This window comes from Lipophrys pholis (genome assembly GCF_963383615.2).
Source record: "Lipophrys pholis genome assembly, chromosome: 15".
NCBI classification, from domain to species: Eukaryota; Metazoa; Chordata; class Actinopteri; order Blenniiformes; family Blenniidae; genus Lipophrys; species Lipophrys pholis.
The window spans coordinates 12,821,420-12,833,673 of NC_137642.1; the positions used below are offsets into that span (position 1 = coordinate 12,821,420).

Consider the following 12,254-nt stretch of genomic DNA (forward strand, 5'->3'; position numbering starts at 1 on the left):
CTAGAATAATCTTTAAGGGTCACTTTTTAATGTACTGAATTTGTACTCTAAGCAAGCTGCACAATTGCCCCTCATACCATGACTCAAACATGTGATGGCCAGTGCTCATGTTTATCTTGAGAAAACAACTAAAAGCTCTGACGGAGGGCTACTTTAACCTGCGGGACACTCTGGACAATGAGCAGAGAAAAATCTGTCGATAAGAATCCCATCTGTCCTGTTGTCACTAACAGATGAGAGATAAGTGTGGGTGAACAAAGCAAAGAAGATTGGTCTTCGGGGGACAATACATGGGTCATCCTGATAAAACTGACCAAACAAGGCCTTGGAATGTGGTGACGGCTCTTGGATATGAGCCAAAGCAAGACAAGGTCTTTTTAGTGAAACCTATAATCACCTGCAGTTAGTGTTGATAGCGAATGTATAATTCAGAAATACACATTCACTGATCAAACTATGCTGAAGAAGTACAGCTGGGAATTGACCTAACTGAGTATACGGTTAACTACTAATGAACCACAAATCAATGAGGGTCCCTATGAAGTTAGGCCTGTTTTATAGCTCATAGTGTGACGACACTTATTGAGAAAAAGACAACAAAACAACAGTCCATCTCAGCCACAAAGTATTTGCCCTCATCAAAAAAAAAAAAAAAAAGCAATAATCACAAGTTTACGTGCATCCATATTCTGACTATAAGCTAATGCAAGCACTAGGAGTAAGGCTGACATTCAGTCAGACAAGAGCATCAGGAAAGCACTCAGACCCATTCTGTCCATAGTGTTATCGATTAAAAGGTAAAAGCTCACACCCCTGGGGCAGACAGAGGCCACACACACAGCTAAAGTTACTTTCTATGGGTGTTTGAGGGAGAGCGAGGGAGAGCGAGGGCGAGGGCGAGAGACAGAGAGAGAGACAGAGAGAGAGAGAGAGAGAGAGAGAGAGAGAGAGAGAGAGAGAGAGAGAGAGAGAGAGAGAGAGAGAGAGAGAGAGAGAGGAAGACCCTTAGTCAGGACTGCAGCCTACTCAGAAGTGAATGGGCAGAGCAAATAAAAATAATCTGTGTTTATGCACCGACCTGTGCATAAACTGTTCCATTACAACCCCCCACCCCCACCCCCACTCAAAAAAACAAAAACATTACCTTCCCCACCAACAGGCTCGAACATCCCAAACTGCTCCAAGACTTTGATGAAGAGACCCATGACCACCAGCACTGCGATCATCTCCAAGCCATCCAGAGTCAACATCTTGGGAGGGCAGCGTCTGTCATCGCCCAGCGCTGCACCAACAAGCCACGTCTGGCTGTCCCGAAACCGGCCAGCAATGCAAGATCCGGCCAACTGCGGCCAACCTGAGTACACTTCAAAACTTTAGCCGACAACCACCTCCTGCCTCACTTTTATCCACTGTTCAGACTCGGAGACTAAAAAAGTTGGTAAACTACAAGAATATAAAAACCTCAATCTTCTTGTCTTTCACTAATTATCATTTTCCTTGAGCCACGCAAAACTTGGTCTTTTGTAAGTATTACAGGTGGAGCTACAGGCTGCTGCAAAAACAAATCCAAGTTGCTGAAACACCCGGGGTAAAGTTTTCTTCTTCCTCTATTTCATCTTCCGGCCCAACATCAAGTGATGGAATCTGGGGATGTGTTGCGCCTCTTAGTCCTTAGGCAGTGGTTGTCAGGAAGCGAGTGTTGTGAGGGGAATAGAGGGAGCGAGTGAGGGAGAGGGAGAGGGAGAGGTAGCACATAGAGAGAGGAGAGGATGAGTGGGAGATGGATGAGAAAATGAGAGGGGGAGAGAGAGAGAGAGAGAGGGAGAGAGAGAGAGAGAGAGGGAGCAAGACAAATCACACAAGAGGGAGGGAGAGAGAGAGAGGACCAGAGACCAGAGATGCACACACACATAAGAAATGGATTGTTTCAGAGAGGGGTATAGTTGAGCTGTGCTTATCCTCTCAGTGACATTACCTTGATTGATTTGCCTAATGTAGTTTCCTTGGAAACTGGAAAACAGTCTTCACGGCAAATTCAAAAAATGGAAAGAGAATATATTTACATTAATGTGAAGTCAAATACCATCTTGAACGTGTGTTTTTATTGTATTAAGACTGCATCGTCTGTTCTGCACTGCCTCTGGCAGTCCATACAATGTCTCATTAACTTTTTAAATGGGTTGCTATCAGAGATCAATGGGCAAGTGACCCAGTGATGCTGCCTCTGTGCTGCAGCACTGTCTTCAGTGCACAGACTGGCAGGTCTTCAGGGGGGCAGCCACACAGTTGGGAGAGGTGGATCTTGAGGACCACAGATCATCTGTCCTTGGATTCATCTCCACATGTGCAGATGATGTCACCAGCACCACCAATCAAAACTGGACACCCTGGTTTAATGCAGAGGTCAAATCTCTGCTGAGAACCAGGGATGCTGCCGTCAAGGCAAGTGATGCACCAGGACCAGTGGCCAGGGGAGTGCTGATGGCAGGCATCAAGTGAGCCAAAGCCACATATGCCCAGAAAATCCAGGGTAATTTTTGCCACCAATGACCCTGGGAGCATATGCAAGAGACCCCTCCCTGCCTGAAACCCTCGACAGGTTCTATGCTCGCTTTGAGCTGCTTTGGGAGGCTGGTTATCGTCCACATGAAGGAGTCAATCTACATCAGTGTGGACCCTCGTCAATATGCCTACGTGAAGAACGGCTCCACTGATGACCAATACAGGGAAGAGATGAAACATTTGGAATGTCAGTGCAGAAAAAAATAACTATCCCTGCATCAGCAAGAAAAAGACCAAGGAGAAGATCACAGATATTTATTGTGCCTATTTATGTAAAATTTTGGTCCTATTTTATATTCCTCTCTTTTTAAATTCTATTTCATTCTTTATTTATTTATGTTTTGGCCTCCACTGGGCCTCGAGTACAGAATTTGGTACCATATCACGTAACAGTGTACTGGTATGACAAAAAATCCTCGAATCCTTGAAAGTATTTTTCACATTGTTACAGATAATTAGACAAACAAATGTTATCCATGACAACATCACAAACTTGACATCAGGAATTCAGAGGAGCTGTATTCACAGCTCCTGAATAAATGTTACTTTATCTTGCTCTCTTCTGCTGTGTACTTGCTGATATTTCATATTTCAGCTGTTTTGTTTCTCTCCTCGTCATTAGATGATTAACCCATGTCTTCCAAGAACAGGTGTTTGTGTGCCGAGTTCTGCCTGACTGCCGAAAACTGTACTCCACTGGAGCACTTACACTTGAAACTCAGTTAATTAACTCAAACATTAATAGAATAATGTTTGTTTACCACCATCTGGATTCCTGCTGACTGATGTAACTCCAGCAGAATCAAGTGATCACTTCGCACAAAAAACTTGCACAAAACAAGATCATGAGTAGTAGCAACTAGAAAAAAAAGCTGTATCTGACTTTAGGTTGTGTCGGTATAAGTAAGTTAAGGTCATTTTATATTTTGTTGCAGAACTCTGACACTGGGCTGTCAATTTGAAAAAATAAATATAAAAAAACATTGAAATTTTGGTAGAATTCTTTTAGGCAGGTGTTAATATTTACCGAGTTAATCTGTTCAGATAGAGATAGTGGCCGGAGTGATCATGTTCAAAAAGTTCCTGTAATGTCCTTTACAAAGGAAGAAATAAAATTGTTCATATTGTTTGTGTGAAAACAAATACTGAGATATGTGAAACCAACGGAGGCTATTCTAAAGGGCAAAATATGCAAGGGCTTCTATATCTTGGTGGAATAGTTGGCTTCTTTTGCAAGCCGAGTTTAGAAACCCATATTGTACGATTTTGAAAATCTCAAGAAGTTGTTCTTTTGCTGGTTATTAAAAGCAATAAATTATTCATTTGATAGCAGACAAATATTCATGCACCAATGTGGTCGGGTGTTATCCCGTCTTTCTTTTATTGCCACTTGGACAAGAGCGTGATCTGATATAGCAGTAATGTCATTGGCTCAAAAGCTACCCGCTGGGTGAAACATGAGTAGAAATAATATGGAAAAGCCCCTACAAAAGGTTTTTCAGTGCAATGGTCGGGCTACAAAAATAACAGAGCCAACAACAAAACTCAGGGAAAAAAAACTGTGAACATTTGACAAAATTGGCAGGCTCATGAAAAATAATATGAACTATATGCTACTTATTGGAATATGAAAAACTAAAAGTGAAATATCCAATGATAGAAATGTTACTACAGATAAAGACTATGATCCATTAAGCACGTTTTCTTTTTTTTATCTTTTTTTTGTATTTATCTACATCAGAAAGTAAAGAAAAAAACACTGAAACAGCTTCCTACAAATTCATTTGTGAAGGGTTCCTCACTAAATAACAATGTCTAATGTCAAAGCGCACAAATCCATTACATTGCTTGGTAATTAGATTCTATTGATTTTTGTATAAACATTTTGTACTTACGTTTTCTCATCAATTTATCACCAGTTACAGTAAGCCTGGGAATCTGTGGTCAGCTATGATCATCTCCACTATCATCATCATCACCATTATCATCATCATCATCAAAAATAGGGGAATCCATACAAAACATAAAATGCTATGAGTAACGACACAATTAAATTACAACCAGGAGTGGAAAAAACTTAAGATTAAGACAGAATATAGTTAATTGCTTTGTCACATCCTTATGCTAAAACTATCAGCTGTCCTCAGTAGATGCAGGCTCTGAGTGAGTCATTTCCTGTCTTAAACATCTCTTGACAGTCATCAAGTGGGACTGAAATAAGTAAAGCAGTTACAGGACTGTGTGCAGGCTGCTGCCATTACCCACCATCTGATGCCCTGCCCCTCCCAGCATGGTTCCCAGTGAGGGTATCACTTCCCCTTATGCTGCAAAAATAACAACGGAGGGGAAAAACATGGCGTGTTCCCTCTTTGTCATACTCTCCTGCCCAGTTCCCCTTGGTGCTCCTTTCCTTAGAAAGAGGGTTGGTTGAGAGAGGTGAGGCAGCAGGGTTTTTAACAAATGTGCAATGTCTGCATTCACTTCTGCTGTTGTTTCTCTTTCCCGACATTTCTGTTGCTGCATTTCCAACGACAGCAGCGTGCCTCATTATGGTGACGCCTGTCATGTAAGCGCCATCAGCGTGGACCATGTGGGTCATTGTCATTTCCACAGACACACATGCGCAGTCACACATCAGTACACACAGACACACAAAAGTCAGACAAGGTGGCAGGAAAGCTGATCTTGTTTGACGTCACGCTTCCCATGTATGTTATGAAGTCAAACAGACGCCACGCCACACTGAGATTTCGCTCCATGGCAGTAATGTATACAGGAGCGCTGCAGACAGGGCCAGATGTAAACAGAGAATTATTGAACCACACGCGCACAAAGGGAGGTAAGACAGAAAGAGAAATATGACCCTGCCTCGGGGGTTAAAAATGATTTCTCTGCCCCCTCAAGTATTGAAGAGTCGTCATTCAAAGGGAGAAATGGAGGGGTTGGGGGAGTGAGGAAAGGAGGGAGACGGGTAGGTGCTTCAGACCCGATGGCAGGGGAGAGTAATAAGAAGTAGGAAAAGACAGAAACAGCCCATAAAGGAACAAAAAGAGGACAAAGAAGCTGGAGTGGCTGAGGTCAAACTCCTCTGTGTACCGATCTGCAAAGAACAAAAGCAGGAGGCATCTATTCTTTATTACCCTCCAGCATCTCTGCTCCGGGAGGATTTTTCACCTCATTCGGGCTGTCAGCATAGAAAATTGGACCTGCAGATGTGTCCTCTGCTCCTCCACTATCTTCATCCACTACTTTCTCTCTTATTATTTTTCTATCAAATTTACAACTCCGGGAAAGTGTTTACACAAGGTCAGCAAACAGATACTTCTAATTTCAAAAGGAAGGACACAGTCTCAAGCCTAGAATTCAGTTCAGCTAATAACTTAGTGCAACAGGTCGGTTGACTTTCTCTGACTTCAGCAAACAACTGAAAGGAAATAGTTTTATGATAAAGGATTGGACACATTCAATATTTTCTCTTTTAGTGCCACAAAGGTGAATCTCAAACAATATTTAGCGCAGACCAGTGCTGGGGGCAACATGTTTTCTAGTAACACATCACTGTAATGCCACTAGTTTTGGCAGTTACACACTGGTGAAAGATTACTATTGGAAATTTAACTTGAGTGAAAATACTGAAGCATGTTACTATTCTCGCCTTCCTGCTCCCTGTGCTTTGATATTAGAATCAACAGATTCTTTCTGAACCAGGGGTGTCAAACATGCCGCCGACCAGGCCAAGGCCAACCCACAGGAAGGTTTCATCTGGCCTCTCTGAACTCCCTTTCTTTTAAACTCTATACTGAATCTTCTCATAAAAAAACAAAACTGAAATTAACACTGGGATTTTTCTTTCATAATGTTTTGCAGACAATGCCAGGCAGACGCTGCCCTCGTCTTAACTGGACGACAGAGATATTGTTACATGGACGGCCCTGCCAGGTCCTGATAGAGGCTTTATGTTCTTTTCAAGGAGCACTCAAGATTCATAACAGGCGGCAAACCTCTTACACATCACTGCAGTCTGCACTCTCTGGTCAACTTGGTCATTATTATCCATACGCAGACGCCTATACTAGTATATCTTGCTTTTCAAATCCATCCTTGGTCTTCTGCCATCATTATTTATCTTCCTATATTCTACACTACCAGAACAGTCATAGAATACGGTCCCTGGACTTCTTCAGCGTTCCCTCGGTACATACTGAGCTAAGTTACATCAGGATCTAAAGCTGCCCACCTTCATCCTTCATTGCTGGTAGTTTTATGCTCTTTCTAGAGAGTTTGGCGAAAGCTTCTCTGGTTTGTTCCTGTTTTTAAATAATCAACCGGTTCAGCACTATGTTTTGCATTTATGGATTATACTGTATACTGTACTGTATACTACAGACCCATATGTTTGTAACTGAATGTCGTCTTCTGCCTAAAACAGGTGTCTTGTAAATGACCTGGAATTGCACTTGTATAAATGATGGTTGATAAATAAAATCATCAAAACTCAGTGTTACAGCACAGAAGGCCAGCTACCATATTGCTAGAGAAATAGCATTATCAAGACATATTGTGAATGTAAGTTTGAAAACATGCATGTACAGGCTGCAGTGTTTCAAACACAGACAATGAGAGTAAAAACTGCACAGTTGTTAAATTGTTCTTGTTTGTTTATTCCCACATTTAAGGCCTCCCATCAGGAATCATCCCAATAACTCACCGGGCCTTATCTATATCCAAATCATAGTCATGTTATCACTCAGCACAACAACACAGTCTCTCATGTAGTTTGGTTTAATTACTTAATTACAACATCAAACTAGAGTTTACACAACCTCATCAGTGAAGCTATAAAAAACATGTGGAGGGTTTGTTAAAAACAACATTTCTATTTGTGTTTCACTTACCACAGTGAAACTTCATGAATATATAACATCAGAAAATCTAAAAGCTTGCAATTCGTATTAAAGATTAATGACCCAGCTGAAGGTGTAGCCCTTTTTTTCCCACTCCGACTAAGAGCAGCTTGAAAAATTAGTTTGTACTGCATCAAAACAGAAACTCAACAAGAAGCCAATTATAGTCAATGTTGTTCTACACATCCATCTCCAGGATATTTCATTCAATATTGATGCTAAATATTTTTATTAGCTGATATGAAAGAAATCTAGTCTAAAATCCAGAGGAAATCAGTAAGGGAGGACCTTGTTTTATAATAGCAATGAAAAATGATGTAATTTTCTTACACTTCTTCTAATATATACGGGGCCTGTGGTTGTTCTTTGTGTGTCCTGCTGAGAAATCTCCCACTAATCAATCCTTAAAAGGAAAACATCTCGGCTCTCCTCTGTCTGATACGACCTATTATAGGAGGCAATCGGAATCAGTCAGCTCTTAAGACAAAACGCAACAAACTTTCCTCTCAGCCTCCAATTGATTTTTCCAAATTTCTTGTGCTGCTAAATATACTGTAGGAGATGCTGTGAGATGTGAACACAGAAAGGAAGCGAGTCAACTCATAGGTGCAAAACCGTGAAGAGCGATGTTGACATTTGTGCTCATGGCTTCATGAGTTCCATGGCAGGCTGAGGTGAGTAATTTTATTTACTCACGTCTTTGTATGTCAGCTCTGGCGGAGGATGTTATGACTCAGTGATCTTTCATTTGTGCTCAAGCCGATCAGTTCAGGTAGAAGGAATCCAAAGGGGAAAATGTGAAGAAGCATTTCTGACAGATCCTACGCTAGAAATCATTTTCAATTTCATGGTATGATACAATGACAATATATAATAGTCCATTTATTTCACATCAGGATCAATCTTATCGAAAGAAAAAGACTTTTCCCACAGCGCTGCAGGTCAAAGCTAAATAATAATTAAGCCGCTTTTGTTGTGTGTTGGAACATAGATCCTTGCATCTTCTAATCCAGGGAAAGTGCTAATTGAAGAACATGACTATTGATCTCTGCTTCAAAAAGACTTGACCGACCACGCTGAAGAACAAGCGTCCTCACAAACACTCACTCCAAAACAAGACATGGGTGCAAATGACTTCTGAGAGCCGACAAGTCGTTATGATTGTAAAGATCACACGCTCACGCTATCATCCTCGTATGAATGTCATTTCAGCTGACCCTTTTTGCATAACACAAGGGTACAGATGAATGTACAGCACAAATCAATAACAAGCCGGCCACCTGGCCGAACGTGTCATCTTCGATGTCAGCGATTTGTTGTGAGCAGGATCAATATTGATGTACAACAACAGGAGAGAAACCATTTGAGTGGAAGACTAAAACATGTAGGTTTGTCAGTCCTAGGTTAGGTAGACTAGGACATCTAGTGGGCACAAAGGGCAAAGATCAGTCCCTGGAAGGTTGACAATAAGGAGGTAAGTCATATTTATCGTTTGAAAAACCCAGATTGAGGAAAAATCAGTCATCACATCATCTCAGTGACCATATTCTTGATCCAACGTCATCATTAATGACTCACATGGTGTGGTTGTTCTTATTTATTCAAACACTGCATCTTAAAGGGAAACCCCTTGAGCTTAATTTTCGATCTGTAGTTCGCTTTATTTTAATTTCTGCTTCTTTTTACCACCATATTTGCACTTTAAATGCCTAGTATTTATTGTCCATTTCTAGTCTATATTCCAACAATGCAATAAATATTACTTTTTGAATCCCTGTGTGCCTTTATAACATTGTTTTATGTTTATTTGAGAAGTATGCACAACAGACATTGAAGGATAAAAACAAGGTAAAAAGACATAATTAGATCATGACCACAACGACGAAGCACACAACTGGCCACATGAATAAACCCGAGCTGGATAACAACGAGGAGACAACAGAATCAGAGCAGCAACACATTCTCAAAGATGTCAGCTCCGTGAACACAAACATCTGGTGGAGATGTCACTCAAACATTTACCTGCATATTTCAAACATTTGGGAACGTTCCAGGATCAGTATTTATAAAATAGGAACAAAATAGGCATAATAGGAACAATCAAATCGGAATATGTTTATCAGATAATGCTGGCTCCTACATTCTTGCTTCCACTCACCTTTCCTCAGGCACAGCCAGTAAGAAAGTGGGAATATTGACATGAGGATGACTGCAAAAAACCCTCCAATTCCCTCCTCAGAGCCAATCAGGGTGACCAGTGACTGAAAAGCCCACATTGCCAACGCAGGCGCTTGATTCCAATTTACCTGCAAGTGTGTAACCCTTTGCTATATTTAGAGGTAATCAGTAGCATTGTCAGATTCTCTCCTCCTTCTCTGGGTGTAATCACATATATAATGGTGATGGGTACTACGTGTACCTATACATGTACAAACATGTTATCATGAAGCACCTGCTTTGATAAGGTAAGCTCTGTTTTCCACTTATGATCCATCTAAAAGCTATTTACTTTCAATCAGCTATTCATCCAGTGTGAATGAGGCCTTCAGTATCAATCATTTTTGTTTAACTTGTGCCCAGACAGTCTGTCACGTAAACCACCGCTGCTGTATTAGGCGCTGTCATGGCTCATGGCAACACACAATGAACACAGACCTGCGACACAAGTGGACCAGCTCAGCATACAAGCAAGTGCAGTGACAGAGCATGACAACGAAGTTTGTTTGAAAAACATAGAGATAAAAATGTTGGCAATTTCTTTTTCTTTTTTTCTTTTTTTTAACCCCAAGTCTGCAAGCATACATAAAACAACAAAACCACCATTGCGTTTCAAACAGGAGTTGCAATAAACAATATATTATTTATATTGTGAATCAAATGTACAACGAGTGAACTTTGAATTTCTCAGTGGCAGTGTGCAGGTGCAGGTGCAGAAAGGCTGAAAAGCTATTGGGACAGAAGAAAGAGAATGGAGAAAGAGGCTGTGGGAAGAAAAAAAGACAGATGAAACATAAGAGAGGAACGAGAATCACAACATATTCCAGGAGTAATCCAGACATGTAAAGGAAATTAAGATGGCAGTGTACTAAAGGCATACTGGCTGCATAAATGAAACAAAAAGTAGTGTCTATCGTCAGTAGATGAAAAGACAAATGCAATATCAATAGGTTTCCACTAGAGGTCACTGTAGATTTATATAAGAGTATTTATATTTATTTCAAGCACAAACACAGGCACACAGACTGGAACATGCAGTTCTGGTAGATGGTCCCTCAATGCTTTGTTTCATGTGTCTTTCAGATGTTCTTTAGATAGCCACTCACCTGATGAAAGCATGCAGTAGCTTTGAGCCATTGCCAAGTCTGTACCTCCATCTCATCAGCCAAGCTTTTAATAGAGCTGCATATACATCCTGGCAAGCAGCTGGGAGTGTTGGTGTTGGGCCAGATAAGGTAATAACTCAAAGTCAGTGGTTCGGATTTTCAGTTTATTTATCATGGGTAAAAACACTTGAAAAGACCTTGACCTGACAAGGCTCAGCTGCTCTAACAACAAAATGCCTGAATTCAAAGGCATGCATGAAGAATACCAAGTAAACTCCTAATCAACGCAGGTGCAATAACCTCTCCTCCTTATCATCTCCTCAGCTGAAGAGCGGACAGCTCAATTAATCATTTATTATTTTGACTGACTCACACTGGTCTCGGTAAGGACAAATTATGTTGCTGGGCTCACAGCCCATCCGCTTGTATGTCACAGAATATCTCGGTGGAAAACAGAACAATAGGACAATGACAATGTGCCCGTGGGGCTGATGCTTTGCTGATTCAGCAGCTAATCAAAAGGCACAAAACGATCCAACATATACCAAAGGACAATTCTGCCTGTAGTGCATCCACACAAAACCTTACAAAGTCACAGAGGGCAAAAAAGCAGACTATTGATAAATGGGCATATAAAACCCATTCAAGAACACGATCACACACACTAGATGGATATCAGAAATCTTTACCTGCACATACAACCAATTTGTTTATGAATCAATACGTGCAACCAGGTGTTTGCATCAGTGAAAGAGCATAATGAGGAGAGACAGTGATGGTCTCTGACACACAGACCCAGTCCACTGCTCCATTGTGTTAAACCTGTCAACTGCCACCAAAGAGAGCAGGCGAGGAGGAAACAGACAGCCAGAAAGAAAGAGTGACAGATGGACTGTCGTCATGGACACGACACACAGCATCAATTCCCCAGGTCTGAGTTCACACACACACACACACACACACACACACACACACACACACACACACACACACACACACACACACACACACACACACACACACACACACACACACACACACACACACACACACACACACACACACACACACACACCAAGCTAGCCTATCTATCTTCACCCGGCCTTATGTATTGGTAAAAATGGCACAGACAGTCATTCTCTTTTCATCTATTATATTGTGAGAGTCAGTGTATCGATCCGGCATACACAGAACGTATACCAGAACACAAAGTGAAGCACACACGCAATGCATCATGGTCCTCCTCACACTGTGAAGTTTCTGCACTCCTGTCTCTCTCATATTACATTGTGGACATGACAAACCTCATTATCATGGCAATGCAGGCAATGAAGCCCATTAGTATTCCGCAAAGCAGACACACCAACAAGCAGATACAAACACATACACGCTCACAGAGTGGGGTTATTTTGTATAAGAGTTGAATATACCTCCCAGAGGGTAATTATTCCTAATCTCTTCTTGT

General features: G+C 41.3%; 1 protein-coding gene across 2 annotated transcripts in view; it reads right to left on the bottom strand.

Moving 5' to 3' along the window:
- The window catches only part of LOC308120772 (A-type potassium channel modulatory protein KCNIP2), a gene marked incomplete at its 5' end in the record, with an annotated part of 93,353 nt that overhangs the window by 22,317 nt on the left and 58,782 nt on the right, over window positions 1–12,254 (bottom strand). The window lies entirely within an intron of this gene.